Here is a 15,815-nt window from a genome sequence, read left to right as displayed (position 1 = left end):
AAATCCCGCTGGTAAAAGTTGACTGGCAGAACCATGGTGGTATGTATGCCACTTGGGAAAAGGAAGAGGATATGGCCAAAAGATATCATGAACTGTTTCCACTGAATCCTGTTTTCTTCCAGAATGAAGGTAACTCGAGTTTAGAGGACTAAACTCTTTATAAGGAGGGGAAACTGTAATAACCCTCACCACTGCTTACCGATAAACCTTGATGACTGATAACTGAACTGATTATGACTGATAATTGAGGTGATTAAAGTACTGAACTGATCATGACTGATAATCTTCTTAAAGTACTGAATTGAACTGACTGACTGAAAACTGGAATTGAATTGACTGAGTGTGTATGTTAATTTGTATTCTATCTGTTTGATTGATTATTTGATCTGTTCACGTTTTATGTTTAAACTGCTAATTGAAGGCCTTATTGGCGGCCGAACCGGGAATTGATTGATGTTTTATGATCCTCATAATGAATGTGAATTTATGGTGTATCTACCTGAAAACTGATTAGGTATGATTAAATTAGATTAAATATTGATGGATTGCAAGTTTTGGACTTAATTACCATTAAGCCATCTAGTGGGCCACTACCTGGGCATATTGAGCTACACCACACTTGAATCAAAACATTTCCTCAACCTTGTTTGAGCACTCAACCGAATTTAGAGAGAGAGGGAGTGAGAGACTTGAGTTCACTTGTAGAATTGCTTGGAGAATTGAAGTATTGGTTTCATAATTGAGCTCCTAGTCTTGCATTGGAGACCTAAGGTAGAGTAATTACCCTCTTGTTATCTTGTTCTTGCATAATTCATGTCAAAATTGAAGATTGAGCCATGGATTAGTTCTAGCATGTTGGCATAGAGCATAATTCATGCATGCATGTTTGAATTGTTGAGTTGTGAGTTGATTTCATGGTAAAATGGTACATGCATGTCCATAACTTTGTAATGGTCCATGTTTTCAACTTTTTTTTTGGATCAATTGGCTCCTTAGAGCATCAAATTGAACTTTGAAGTTGTTTAAAATTCATGCATGTTTGCATGTTCATATTGTTCTTGATATTGATTTGAAATTGAGTTTGAATTAAACACCTTTGGGCTTTGATTTCTCAAATTGAGCTTTGAACCATGTTATTCTATGTGTTTATAAAGGTTTTCCAGAAAAATTGGCCCAAGAGGATTGGTTTTGATGCATTTGAACCTGGTTTTGGCTTGGAGGTGCAATCTGGAATTCCCAGATTTTGCACTTCCGCTCGAGCGGGGAAATTGGCGCTCGAGCGTGGAATCCGAGCATCCAGTATTTCTCTACACCGTTTTACAGTCCGCTCGAGTGGAGGATTGGGCGCTTGAGCGGAGGCATGTGTCTCACGATCGAGCGGGCGTCAAGCGCCGTCGAGCGGAGATTTCACCCATCCAGTACTTTTACAGTACGCTCGAGCGGGAGAGTTGACGCTCGAGCGTGTACCTTTGTTGCATGTCCGCTCGAGCGGGTAAACCTGCGCTCGAGCGGGACTCTGTTTTTCTGAAAATTCTGAAACTGTTTTCTAATCACATCTTTGCATCCTCATCCCATTCTAGGCATTCTTAGACCTAGTTTAAGACATCTTGTTGAGGATATAGATGTAGAACACACAGAGGCAAATTAAGGGTTAAGTTATTATCTTTCCCCAACTGTGCAGCTTAGTGTGTTCAATCTGTTAACTGTGTAGGGTTGGCGACTGGGGAGACACGCTCTAGCATACTGTAGCCCAGAACTCTGTGAGTAACGATTGTGTAAAGATATGTTCACAAATGATTATCTTCTGAACAACTGCACTGTACTGTTTTCTAAACTGATTACTGTTAACTGAATGAATGTATATCCTATATTCTGAACTGTATTGTGGCATCCTTAGCACCTACTGTTTACTGTTACTGAGACAGAAATCTCTGTCGGTTCCCTTGTTGGAACCACTACTGTTTACTGACTGATGGCCATCATTACTGCTCGGTCTTTTAAGACCTACTGTTTACTGTACTGTTATGCTAATGGGTGTACCACATATGACTGTACTGACTGAACAACTAAAATACTATTTAAATGAACTGTTTTCATACTGTAAGGACATTCATTCTTAACCTCTATACGCATTATGTTATTCACTGGGCTTTAGCTCACTGCTTATATATATATGTAGGTGTACAGGCACCAGACCGTGGCTAGAGGCGTCAGGGTTACTCCAGTTTTGTCAAGCCAGCCTATGTGCCTCACTGCGAGGTTCCGAGCCTATCGTGCTAAGGCTTAGGGGTGTTTTAGAATTCCCCCTTCTGTACTGTCTTACTGTTCTGTATAGACTGAATGTTACTGTACTGTTCCATAGGGATTGAGTCCCTAGTTTGATGATTGTATATACCGTGTATACCTTTCCACTGAATGTAAATATGTTTGGAAAGTCTTTTTGCATGCAGACTGTCACAGCTCATTGGGCATTGTTTCTTTACTGTTTTGGCTTCCGCCAGGTCCTGTACTCTGTTTTACTGTACTACTGTTAAGCAGGCCTTCGGTAATCTCGGATTACTGGCCGATTACGGTGCTAAACCCATAGGGCCGGGTTTGGGTCATGACACTCTCCAAGGCGAAGTACTAAGGCGAATAAAATCCTTATCTAATAATTCCTGGAGCTGAACCTTTAGTTCACTCAACTCAGGTAGGGCAAAATGATACGGTGCCATGGACATCGGTGCCGTGCCAAGCACTAAGTCAATAGAGAACTCGATCTCTTGATGAGGTGGTAAACTAACAAGATCCTCGGGAAAGACATCTGAGTACTCACAAACCACTTTTGGCAACTCAACCTAGGTCTCATCACACTTACTACTCATAAAACTAGCGAGAAGACAACTAAGCTCACTCCGCCCACGCGGATCATACACCGGTGGTAAAACTCTACCAACCCGATCTCCCAAGAAATGAAAACAATCGCCGTTCAAGGTACATACAGTAACCCTCTGACAGTAGCAATCTATAACAGCCCGGTATGACAATAACCAGTCCATACCCAAGATTACATCAAACCCAGACATATCCATCAACACAAAACAAAATGAAAGCCGATGATCGGCGGCCTCTATATCATAGCCCCGACACCCCTGCTTTAAAATCAACTCACCCCTAATAGGTGACACAACACAAATAAGAGATGCTAACTGTGCCAACTCCAAGCCCAAAATAGATGCAAATGCAGAAGATATAAAAGAATGGGATGCACCCGTATCAATCAATACATTAGCAACCGAGTTGCAAACAAAAAGGTACCTCTCACTACTGATGAAGCCGATACAAGATCCGGCGTTGTAACAGCATACACACGCCCTGTAGGTCTCTGATCTACCTGCTTACCTCTCAGAGCATAAGATTGCTGTACTGACTGAGCCGAAGACGCTCCTTGATTGGCCCTCGAGGCCTGCACTGACTGCGCTGGCTGGTGACTCTGTGTCTGCCTCGAACCAGACGCACCAAGTGTACCACCCAACTGTGGGCAAAACCTCTTCAGGTGCCCCACCTTCCCACGCTGATAACATGTAAGCGGCTGGCCTCTGCCCTGACTCTAGCCCTGAGAACGAGCTGAAGATGAAGCTACTCGCTGCCCTCTTCCCCTCTGTGGGCAACCTGGAGACTTGTGGCCCAACTGACCACATTTGTAACAAGTGATGTCTCCCTGACCGCCTCTCCCAAAACCGAAACTCGGCATTGGAAAGGTGGACCTCGAATGCACTCTCTAGGACTGCTGAGGGTTAGGACCCCTTTGCCTCTTACCATCCCCCTGGCCATCCTGACTCCTCTTGGAGCCCTTTATCCTCTCCTCCTCTGCATGCATAACAGTCTTAAGATGGGTAGCAGCCTCCACAAGGCGCCCATAGTCCCTAATCATGGACCCAGCAACTCTGAACATGAGTCCAGTCCTCAATTTCTTCTCGAACTCCAGACAACGGCGTTCCTCAGTTGCCACTAATTCCGATGCAAACCTAGACAAGCTAGTAAAGGTGGCCTCAAACTCAGCCACTGGTGTGTTCAACTGTTTGAGCTGAGAAAACTAATCCCTCAACTTCTCCCTCACTGTAGCAGGCAAGAACTTGTCCTAGAAAGCTTCAACAAAAGCCTCCCAAGTCTCTCCAATGCACCCCCGCGCATACTTCCACCACTGACCTGCGTCTCTCTTCAGCTGGAAGGACGCCAAGGTCATCCATAAGCCCCCGTCTTTGATGCCAAGCATCTCAAACGTCTTTGTCATCTGCTCAAGCCACTCATCGGCCTTCAGTGACTCCTTAGGATCACCCAAAAATTTATCCAGATTCGACCGGAAGAACTCTCTTTTCAGAAAAGACGGCCCTGCCTCAGCTACTTGGGTCTGGACTTGATTCTCAGCTCTGAGAATGTCCATAGATTCTCTCAATGCTCCGGCCATTTCACGTGCTAAGGCACCCATGGCCTGCTGACAAACCGATTCAACCACATTGGCCTGACCCACTCTTTCCTTCTGCGCCGGAATTGCACCCGGTATAGGCATCTCCTGCATCCTAGGCCTACCATGCCTCCCACCATGACCTCGTCCTGATATCCTAATAAAGGTAACAAAGAGATTAGTACATTCACAAATGTACCGAAGCTATCTCACTTGCATCCTAATACAATGGATAACCGTAATTCACTCCACGTAAGCACATAATCACATAAACACAGACGAATTTCGTCTCCAGATACTGACCGTCCCGTGGCGTTACTAGAGTTCCAGTTACAAATAGCAGTGATCAAGTGCCTTTCCAACAGGACTTCTAGAAACCCATAAACCCGATCAACATCCTAGAAACTAAATTCCATACCCATATAGTCACATAAACATGTTATCACATAAGTACATAACATCATACATAAGTCTCTAACAAGCGAGACAAACCCATTCTGGTACTAACCACTTCCCACGTACCCAAAGTATTCAAACCCGGTACGCTCTGATACCAAGTTATAACACCATCAAAATACAATATAAGTAAATTATTCATAAGATCCTTCAATATAAAAGAGATTTTATATTTTCATTCATTAGAGTCTTCTTTACAAAAATATTACAGATAAGCAACAAAACAAATTCCCTACGAACTTACAGCTTTCCAAGTCAACACTTGGTTACAACAAAAAAAGAGTTCTAACACTATTACATGTAAAGCCCTTTGCTTGAATTTACATTAAACACAAACAAAATATGTAAAAAGAAGCCTTCGACCCCTAGACCTCCTAAGCTACGTCCTTGGAGGCGGCATGTCGTCTAAATCTGAAAATGGTGTCCCAAGTAGAATGAGCCAAAGCCCAGTAGAGATATGCTAAACAATATATGAGAATCAACTAAGACATGAGCATCAGATAAAGGTGCAACATTCTTAACCGATATATATATTCTTTTCAAGATCAGTTAATATAGATAGCCAATATGTCATTTCATTTATTTTTTTCCTATGCCGGGTAAATCAAATTATCAAGTTCATTATTATCAAAACAACCAATTTGAGACTACAACTCAATGGTTTACAATTCAACACATTCATCACTTCAACACTTCAATAGCTTGCCATTTTACGGAACCACATCTAAGGGAACCGGCACCCATACATATATAAAAGATTTCAGGACTTTCACCCTGGACACTCCGGCCAACTTAATTATCAATGGAGTCCATCCCCTATCTCCTCCCACACAATGGAGTACATCCTCTATCTCCTCCCAAACAAAGATACATATACAATGTATTTAAGCACCTTGTCATACACAATGACCAAATAAATCACATATTCAATGGTTTATTCCAATCGTCATATTCAATGACATAATCCAATTGATTAGTTTTAATTTGCCTAATCATCATGCATTTTCTACAACAATCATAGCTATCTTCCACCGATAGCCCAAAACAGATATTTATCAACTTTTCCATAGGTGAGTGACTTATTAATCCAACTATTAATCCAACTACACCATTTAATCACATGTTCCTTCAGTTCCATAATTTCCAAGCCAATTTCGTTAATTACACAACTAGTTGTTTAAACTCAATTTTTCCCCAATTCCAAGACATTGGCCCGAAGGTCTAAATTTCACCATTTCAACAATTATACATCAATAACCCCATTTTTAAGACCTTACATACACATATAGAGCCCAAATAGAAAACCCCTCTTTCACAAATTCAAACTAAAACCCTAATTTCACCCAAACTTCCCAAATCCCACCATTTATACAAAATGACAAATATCTAGGTCAAAACTCATATTAAAGAGTAGATTATCCCTACCTCAATTGTAGAAGCTCAAAGGAGAAGAAGAGAGAAACCCAAAGATGCTCCAAATCCCACCTTTTTTGGATCAAAAGGAAGCCCACGCAATGCTCAAGCTTTTTAACAAAAGAGAGTGAGATAGAATGTCCCTAGAACATGGAGTATTTGTAGAGAGAAGGAGTATTTTAGAGAGAGGAGTTGCTGGTCTAGGATTTTGAAGAAGGAAGAAAGTTAAAAATGGTGTATTTCATCTCTGCTACGAACTGATATATGCGAGGCTCGCTCGAGCGAAAGACTTGTCGCTCGAGCGACCAGACACAACAAGAGACCTCGCTTGAGCGCAAGAAGCGTCACTGCAGTGCACAATGCAAAGCTTCAGGTCTGCTACAAACATAGACGCACGTTTAAGCGCAAGAGTTCTCGCTTGAGCGAAGGAACAAATAACAGGGGGACTCGCTCGAGCACCAGAAGGCTCGCTCGAGCGAAAGCTACGTCTAAGAAAGAAACCTAAAGACCCTTAATCCTCGCTCGAGCATAAAAACCCTCGCTCGAGCGAAGAAGCAAATATCCAAGGCTCGCTCGAGCGCAAAAACCCTCGCTCGAGCGAAGAAGCCAAAACCTGGGCAACAATTATTTGAATCAACTCACAATCAATCTGTTCCAAACTCACCCAACACATTCCAAAACTCAAATACAAAAAGTAAAAGGAAGGAAACAAGATAGAGACAACAATATTCAACCACGGAACCCTAGTTCGGTACACAACAAGGTCGGGGTAAAACCTGGATCGCTATAGGATCAAATTGAGACAAAATCATAAATTTAGGGTCAAAATTGGGTGAATTAAAATTGTAAGGACAAAAATAACACAAGAGTTAAAATATAGGGATTACCAATGTAATTTATCCTTTTAAGAATAAGTACATAATTTCTTAATTAATTTTGAAATTGTTAATAAATATACCAAACAAATATGTACATATTTCATATTTTTGTTATAAACTTTTTTTTAAATATATTTATTAATTAAAAATTAGATAAATAGACAGGTCTACTAACTCATGGATTGGACATGAACTAAACGATTCTCTAAGGACTAGACTTAAATTAAGATTTAGTAGCAAAAAAAATTGACTTGAACTAAATTTTTTTAGTTATTTTTTAGCATTTAATCTAATATTAGAACCCCCAAATTAGCTCATATCAGTCACGAATTGATAAATAATGATATAATTTAAATATAAAATTTAAATTTATTAGGACTAGTATATGACCTACAATTTAGGGTGGCTTTATCTTAAATAGTAATTTTTTTTATAGATAAATATATATAACTATTCATTTGATTGTTTTGAACATAAATATATAGTTTTTTCTTTTAAAACTATAGTTCAAACTTTTTAATAACTATGCATAAAATAAGTCCATATTTCTTATTTTTATTATAAAAAAATATTTACAAATATTTATTTATTGATTTAATAAATAGATAGGTCAAATGATTCATGTTAATTGGGAATAAAACAAAACAATTTTTAATGATTAGGTGAAAGACAAGTTGGTGTAAATCTAATATTTAGCCTCCAAATTTAATATCATAAGTAAATCCTAATTCATTTTTACCTAAATCTTATAATATAAGACAAATTATAATTTTTAGACTTCACAAAACATGAAAAAATTACTATATTGACAAATGTAATTTACTACTATCATATGATAAAGTAAATTTATGAAATTCATTAGAAGAAATGTATTTATATTTTGTCATAAATATAATTTCTATGATTTATTTTTTAATTTTTACCACTTAAATTATGACATATATTTGTTGTTAAGAACTTAGAGCACACAATTAATGACATAAGAATTTTTTAAAAAAAAATTCTTATATGTAATTGTCATAAAAACGAATTAAATTTAATGAATTCTAAATTATTTTTGCTAAATATTGTAGATAAATTTTTTAGATTATTATTTAATTTTAAAAATTAATTTTTGAATATTTATTTATACTTGTGAGTAGCACGGGTAATTATGTTAGTATCTATCTATACTATATATATAACCAAATGTATTTGTTTTTGTCAAAAGCTCCAAATATTTATTCCTCAATTCTCATAATTTAAAACTCTCTTTCCTACATGGATACCTTCTTTGATTGCCTTTCATGTTTTCTATTTTTTTTTTCATTTTTCTATTTATTTGATTAATTAAAATTAAAATTAATTTGATTGCTTATGGATAAAGATTTGAATTTCAAAATTCCACCATATAGATAAACATATAAAAACTGAAAATTAATTTTGTAGTCTACAGATAAAGATAAAAATTAAACAATTAATTTTAAAAAATTAATTTCATAACTTATGGATAATTTAAAATTTCTTCCAATAAATAAACACATAAAAGTTGATAAATAACTTATAAAAATTAATTTCATGGCCTACAAATAAAGATAAAGAGTAAATAATTGATTTTAAAAAAAAACGAAATTACTCCTTTTTTCCCCCTTCATTTTGTACTTTAATAAATTTCATTATAGATAAACATATAAAAATTCATAAATAATTTATGAAAATTTATTTCATGACCTATAGATAAAGATTAACAGATAAAAACTGAAAATTAATTTTATAGTCTACAGATGAAGATAAAAATTAAACAATTAATTTCATAACTTGTAGATAATTTAAAATTTCTTCCTATAAATAAACATATAAAAGTTGATAAATAACTTATAAAAATTAATTTCATGGCCTACAAATAAAGATAAAGATTAAATAATTGATTTTAAGTGCATGATAGATATACATATAAAAATTCATAAATTATTTATGAAAATTTATTTCATGACCTATAGATTTAGATAAAAATTAAAAAAATTATTTTAAAAAATTAATTTCTTGACTTATAGATAAATAAACATATAAAAATGATAAATAATTTATAATGATTAATTTTGTGGCCTATAGATAAAGATAAAGATTAAATAATTGATTTACAAAAAATTAAAATAATAAAATTTAGATAAAGATATGATTTGTTAATCTATATATCTATCAAAAACACATATATCTAAATCTTTATTTTGATTTGCTCATATTTTTTTTTCTCCTTCTATCACATATTATCTTTTTTTATTTTAAATTTTTTTATCTTATGAAATGCCCTTATCTATAATATAGCGATTCCGATTTTAACCCGACCTTTATTATATTCCGGACTCGGGTTCCGTGGTTGAATATAGTATCCATGTCTTGTTTTCTTTCTTTAACTCTTTGAATTTGAGCTTTGGAATATATTGGGCGTGTTTGGAACAGATTGGTTGTTAGTTGGTCTGGATTGTTGTTGCCCAGATTTTAGCTTCTTCGCTCGAGCGAGGCTTCTTGCGCTCGAGCGAGCCTTGTAAGATTTGCTTCTTCGCTTGAGCAAGATTTCTTGCACTTGAGCAAGCTTTGTGTGCTCTTAGTATTTTGCCCAGACACAAAATTTCTGGAAAGGAAAGAAATTCATGAGACGGTTTATTGCAAAATTAACCTTGACTTGTGAACCACTATTTGGTCTCCTGAAGAACAGAAAGAAATTTCAGTGGGATGACCGATGCCAAGTTGCTTTCGAGTAGATCAAACAGTGTCTACAGAACCCGCCTATGTTGTCACCGCCGGAACCAAGTAAGCCATTGATTTTGTATCTGTCAGTAACCGACACGACTATGGGCTGCATGCTTGCGCAGGAATCTAAGGATAAAGTGGAGAAGGCCATCTATTACCTGAGCAAGAAGATGCTGGAATATGAGACCCGTTACACTCCGCTGGAGAAGGCTTGCTTAGCCTTGGTATAGGCTACCAGGAAGTTGAGGCACTACCTGTTAGCTCACTCCGTAATTCTGGTTTCAAGATTGGATCCCATCAAATATCTCTTCAAGAAACCAGCACTTATGGGTAGGCTAGCCCGTTGGTTGCTTCTTCTCTCTAAATTTGATTTGAAGTACATGACTCGCAAGTCTGTGAAAGGGAGAACGGTAGTGGAGTTCTTAGCCGATCACCTAGTGGAGAGAGACGAAGCAATAGAGTATCTGTTCTAGGATGAGGCCATTCTGTAGGTCGAATAAGAGATTTGGACTATGTATTTTGACGGAGCATCTAACCAGTATAGGTATGGGATAGGGGTGTTGCTGATAGCGCCCAACAATTCCCACATACCTTTATCTTTCAAACTCTGGTTCAAAGTATCAAACAACGAAGTAGAGTACGAGGCATGTATCGCTAGCTTAAAAGCCGCTCTGGAACTAGGAGCAACACGGTTGGACGTCATTGGGGACTCGAACTTGGTTGTATCTCAAGCGAAAGGAGACTGGAAGGTTAAAGAAGAGAGGATGAAATTTATCACTAAACCCTGGACGTTCTAATTCCCAGGTTTGAGAAACTGACCTTCACGCATCTGTTAAGAGAGAGCAACAAGTTCGTTGCTTCTTTATCAACTATCTTCCATGATAGACATCTCTTTGGGAGTCTAGATGTGTCCAATCATTATTGAACAGAGGTATGTGCCGGCCTACGAGTTGATTTCGCGATAGATGAGGTACAAGATCAGAACCCTTGGTATCATGACATCTAGAACTTCTTGGAAAAGGAGGCTTATCCACAAGGAGTAAATGTCAAAGATAAGAGGGCAATACGACAAATAGCTGCTCAGTTTATCATCTACGGGGGTAAATTGTACAAACGGGGCCATTTGGGAATGCATAAACTGTGTGTCAATGCTGAAGAGTCAAAGCGCCTAATGGAGGCTATCCACGGAAGAGAGTGCGGATCGCACATGAGCGGGGTGATGCTAGCTCGGAAGATTCTCAAACAGGGCTACTACTAGTCAACCATGGAGAAGGATTTTATTGGTTTTGTCCGGCGATGCCACAAATGTCAGATCTATGCAAATTGCATGAATATCCCGCCGTCAAAGCTGTACAACATGACTTCACCATGGTCGTTTTCAGTCTGGGAAATTGATGTTATTGGGGCTGTTACTCCGAAGGGGTCAAACGGGCATGAGTACATCCTGGTGGTGATAGACTACTTTACAAAGTGGGTCAAGGCCCAATCCTACGCAATGCTAAAAGTATCACACGTAGCCAAGTTCATCAAGAATAATATCATCTGTCGTTATGGGGTCCCAAATGAGATCATTTCGGATAATGGTTCCCACTTCAAGAAGGAAGTGATTGACTTGTTAGAGAAATACAACGTGGCTTTTCATAAGTCATCCATATATCGGCTGCAAACCAACGGAGCTGTTAAGGCCACCAATAAGAACATCAAGCACATTCTACAGAAGATGGTGGAAACCTACAGGGATTGGCCAGATAAGTTGCCATTTGCTCTTTGGGGCTACAGAACATCAATTCGGACTTCTACTGGGGCAACTCCGTATTCTCTAGTTTATGGGATAGAGGTTGTTCTGCCGATTGAAGTTGAGGTTCCGTCGCTGCGAGTTATGGCTGACTGCCAAATAGCAGAAGTAGATTGGCAGCAGAGTAGGTTCGAGGAACTTATGTTGTTCGACGAAAGGAGGCTGAAAGCACTGTACCACGTCCAAGGTTATCAACGTAGGATCGCTAGGGCTTTCAACAAGAAAGTTAAGTCCAGGAATCTGAAAGAAAGGGATTTGGTGCTCAAAGACAACCGAGCTCCCATCCATGACCCTAGGGGCAAGTTCAGACCTAATAGGACTGGTCCTTACATCATCAAGTCTATTTGGTCGGGTGGAGCTGTCGTTCTTATGGACCTAGATGGCCTTGAATTCTCCCAACCAATCAATATGGACAAGTTGAAGAAATACTACCCCTGAGTGGCTCGCTAGGCCGAAAACCTGAAAGGGCGACCTAGGTAAAAGTTAGAGCACAAAAAATTGGAAATACGAAAAACTGAGCTCGCAAGGTTGAAAACCCAGAAAGGGCAGCCTTGGTAAAACTTAGAGCGGAAAAGGGGAGCGTTAATACCCGAGTGAACCTGAACTGAACTACGTAAGGCTTGATTCCCATCTTCGGGATATGTAGGCAACTTCATTCTGAGGTCCATCCATAAACACTTCCAAATCAACTATGTCCATGTGATTGTTCTGGCCATCTTTGTCTTTTCTGCATCCAAGAGTTTGGTTGTGATCTTTGTTATCAGAGCTGGTTACAGTGCAGTGCAGTGCTATTCAGACAAGGGGTAACTTTCCAGTTATTGGATTTGGGATTGTGCATCTTAAGGATAGATTCCGGGTGTGTCCAATTGTGATCCTCATCGAAAATGGTTTTGAAAAGTTTTAATAAAAGTTGATTTTGTTCAAATTAATCTTTTTACAACTTAGACCGTTTTTGGACCAAAAGAAAATTTTTCAGTACCCATAACCATCAATTTCATTGATTTCAATACAAAGTTCTCCGACTCTTGATACAAATTGAAGTTTCTTTTTATTACATTCAAAAGGAAAAACTTGAAAGTACAGATTAAAGCAATAAACTTGGGGCATAGTTGAGTCAGGTGTTCCTGCGTCCCCTCCCAGAGCTTGTGAAAGCTTCAGATGCTAAAGTAGGCCCAGTTTGTGCCTCATCTTCAAGCCAAGCTATGCATTCGCTAGAAAGGGCACAACTGAAATTGGGAGCAGGGGCCAGAAGTTCTCTTGTCCTCCATGCAGTAGAATATCGAGCTAGCTGTGTGCCTCGGATTGGAAAGGAAACTGGGTACCCTACCCCTTCTTCCGGGCAAGTCTGGTCTTGTCCAAACTGACACCGAAATCGAAATGGAAAATAGAGGACACAGTGTGTTAATCCAATCAACTGAATGCCAAGTTGGCGAGACATGCTGTAGCTCATCTCAAGCAGATCAAACCAGCGGCAAAGCCAAGCGATGTTAACAGCAGACCTGTTACACATCCAGTGGCACCACCACCCCTCGTTTGGGAAATCAACTAGCCGTTGGTGAAAGAAATAGCCGCGGGCTGAATATGCAGGGCAAGAGTCCACTACTTTCAACCTATCCATAAGCCATGCCTGGGAAGGGATGAAAAATAAGAGAAATTAAATAATAGAAATGTGTACGTGGAGAGAAAAGTGAGAAAGGGTTTTGAGAGAAAAATAGAGCCTGAGGGCCGAGTGATGTGAGAAACACATGTGAGAAGGGTGGGAAACATTACCTGCAAGAGTAGTGGACTTCCTGCGAACCTGGTCGTCTCTTGGCAATGGAAAACATCCAAACCCCTTAAAGTCTCGGCTAGTGTCAAGCCAATGCAGTTTTTGCCCTCTTTCAAGCCTTGGGAAACTTCAATCAAGCGAATGTTAGACCTTCCGAAGCCAGGGGAAAGCAGAAAATGAGTCAACATGTACAAGCAGAGGGCATGTTGCCGAAAACCTTGCCGAAGATGATCGCCGTGGTCGCCGGCATCAAAGAGCCAATGAATCAAGCTGGGAATATCTGACTCTCCATTGTGAACTAGGGATCGAGCATCATGTAAAGTAAGCCCACACATCTATCCTAAAGCTTAGATGTGGCTAAAACGGGACTGGGACAAGATTTTCTCGTCACGTCAGGATTCTATCAAAGCTTGGAACTCTTCGATTGTGGGGCATAGCTCTTGTCTACCAAAGCTGAAAACATGTGTAACCAGATTCCAACATCTAGCCGCGGCATGGAGGAATGGAAAACACAGCATAATACGACTCAGTGAAAATAGTGCATTTATCCCGAAACCTCAGAAATTCAACTTTTCTGAGCCATCTAAAGTTGCAATCCAAGTCGAGAGTTTTTCGGCAAGGAATGGCTCCATTTGAAGCAAAAACAGAGCTGGAATGAAGAAGCTACCAAGTCCTAACTTTTGTAGAAGATAAGGCACTGAGTGGAAGACAGGTGGCAGCAATCTAGAGGTTCCCTTCATTGGTGGCCGACCGGCCAGCACTAGTGGCCGACAACCACTTTTGATGGCCAGCAGCATCTTTTTATGGCCGGTGGCCTCCTATTTTGCCCTTTGGTCCATCCATGTGTTGAAAATGCTAAGAACCTGTGTTTTGTTCCACTTTTGGTGCATTTATTCCGTCTCTCTTTAAGAATTTTGTCGAATTGCTTATCGAGTTGTTGTTTGCTCATCGAGTTGTTGATTTGGTTATCGAGTTATATTTGTTTTGATTATCGAGTTACTATTTGTTCATTGATGTGTTTTACTCTGTTTGTTATGTATTGGTTGGTTCACTACCTGATTAAGCAGTTGCCAATACATTATTCAATTTTCATCAAATCCTGTTTTTGTGTAAAATGGTGCGATGCGATGCTCAGAATATAAAATACAACACCTTTTAATCAAAAAGCTATTTTCATTCCAATCATGGTTTCCTTTTTACAAAGAGTACAAGGTTTTAAAGAAAATAAAACTGCCTAAGGCTATACAATGTGCTAACACTACTAGTAAAAAGAAATAAAGCAAAAAGCATCTAAATCAGTGCCACCTATCTCAAGATCGAGAGGCCCTCTTCGTTCTCTTCCTGGGCATGGACTCGGAGCTATCGCCATCAGCGCCACTATCTGAATCTGAGCCAGAGCCCTCTTCAGCATCTCCGCTCCCCTCCTCGGAGCCATCTTCAGCATCGCCACCGTCCTCAGAATTCGAGCCAGTACCATCGCCTCCACCCTCAGATGACTCTGACTACGGGCTCACTAGCTCTTCGTCCTCATCTATCTCATCATCATCCGGGATAGGCTCTGGTGGACTGCTCTCATCATGAGTACATCTAGCTCCACCTCGGCTGTGCGTTAGAGTCCCTCATCTCTCTTTTCCTGCTGTCGGGAGAGGCACTGAAGGCCCAGCTGTGGCTCCCACTGGGGCGTCTGGTGGAACTGGCATCTGAAAAGGGACCTAAAAAGAACAGTTTGCCAAATGCATCAATTATTGGTATGCAAAGATAAGTATAGTGTTGAATGCAGTGTGTGGGAGCAGTGTATCAATGCAGTGTTGTTAATGTAATGTATTCAGATCACTATAGAGCAAATTGCAGTTGAAATGCTAATGTATCAGCAGAAAATTTCATGGCATGAAGTGCAGACTGAAGAAAACTAAACGGAATCCTGTAGAGACTGAGTAGGTTCAAGCACGTCTGAACCATCCCTATCAGAGAAGCCGCCAGCTCGAGAGCATGTCCGGTGTACTCTATGGAAGCCTGCAAATGTGTCGAGATGATAAGTGGTCTACAAAGCATAAGTGAAATGAATTGAATGTGCAAAATGTAAAGTATGGTACATACCGGGGTCCGGCCTCAACTCTGACAAGCTCGTGACTAGCTGGTGCAGGCTCAATGGGAATCTGATAAGTCTCCCCTCTAGATCCTCAGCAAGTCAGTGTGGTAGGCAGCTCTGGCCACCCCGCTTTCTGCCTCCCCTAAGGACCTCTCCTATCATGAACCGGGGATACCCTGAATCCTCCCGCTCTCTTCCTTGCCGCTGGAGCTCTGGCTCTCTCACCTCCACGGGCCCCAATC

General features: G+C 39.6%; 1 pseudogene; it reads right to left on the bottom strand.

Annotated features, from left to right (window-relative positions):
• The window catches only part of LOC114275450 (PR5-like receptor kinase pseudogene), a 37,491-nt pseudogene extending 23,672 nt beyond the window's left edge, over positions 1 to 13,819 (bottom strand).
• Between the last annotated feature and the right edge of the window lie 1,996 nt (positions 13,820 to 15,815).

This window comes from Camellia sinensis, chromosome 10 (genome assembly GCF_055761805.1).
Source record: "Camellia sinensis isolate YWXY chromosome 10, ASM5576180v1, whole genome shotgun sequence".
Taxonomy (NCBI): domain Eukaryota; kingdom Viridiplantae; phylum Streptophyta; class Magnoliopsida; order Ericales; family Theaceae; genus Camellia; species Camellia sinensis.
Note: the sequence above shows the minus strand (reverse complement) of the source record. Positions and strands in the feature narration are given on the sequence as shown.